This window comes from Poecilia latipinna, unplaced genomic scaffold, assembly GCF_001443285.1.
Source record: "Poecilia latipinna isolate Pla-1442-1.1 unplaced genomic scaffold, P_latipinna-1.0 Scaffold3578, whole genome shotgun sequence".
NCBI lineage: Eukaryota > Metazoa > Chordata > Actinopteri > Cyprinodontiformes > Poeciliidae > Poecilia > Poecilia latipinna.
The window spans coordinates 41,813-42,834 of NW_015116194.1; positions in this window are offsets into that span (position 1 = coordinate 41,813).

Here is a 1,022-nt window from a genome sequence, read left to right on the forward strand (position 1 = left end):
ATGGCAAGAGACTAGGGCGCAGCCATGCTGTGGATTTTACTAGGTTTTTTAGACTATAAGTGTGTTGTTAGAGTTCGTGGTGTAAAATTCGGCTCCCATTTAAAGCAGAACTTACAAATACACACAAGGGGGTTACGTCACAGGCATCAGGAAAATATGTTTCACCAGTTAAATGGAGAAGTAAATAAACAGCCAAACACTCAAATATGAAATTATGTTGACCTTTTGCAACCATGATTTATTACAAAAAAACACGAACTAAGAAAATAATAATAGTTATCCTGATAAATAAATCAGTAACCAAAACTCTCTCAAAATAAGTTTAGCATAGGTTTAATCTACTTAGTTCATGTTAGTAAAGAAACCCAAATGGTTAAATGTCCAAATATATGAATATTGTCCACAAACGAGTTCCATATCATGGGAGAATTTCTCCTTTTTAATCCAAAGTTTCAAGCGTCAAAAACCTCCCCCCAAAAAATGAGAAAAAGGAGTGGTACCACCAAAAATCCCCAAAAAGAAACGTAAAGTCCAGATCTCACCGGGAATGTCTTTCTCTCCCCCCCCCCCAGTGGCGTCCTCTCGCTCTGTCGGCGTCCTCTAGCCAATTGGCGTCCTCCTGCACCTGGCGGCGTTTCCTGTGCACAAGCTCCAATCCAGCTCCTAAAGCGCACGATCCGCGGCGCTGGGGCGAACTTTCATTTTCCGTTTTACCTCCTTTCTTTGATTTATTTGTTCTAAACGTTCAATTAATTCAAGTCTCCCGCTGCACGGATCTGACGGTGAGCGTCTTCCACTCTGATTGCGCCGCGGCGCGCCGACGCACACGCCCCTTTTTATACACTAAATCTCAGCCACACCTAAAAATCAGCATGACCTGCCCAAAAATCAGTTTTAAAAGTGGAAACTCTGAATAATTTTACAAAGAAATAACAGCAACTGTTATACCAATCAGATGATACATTTTCTCTTCAATGTATTTTATACAGGAAAAAACAAACAAACATAGTGGTTATGTTACA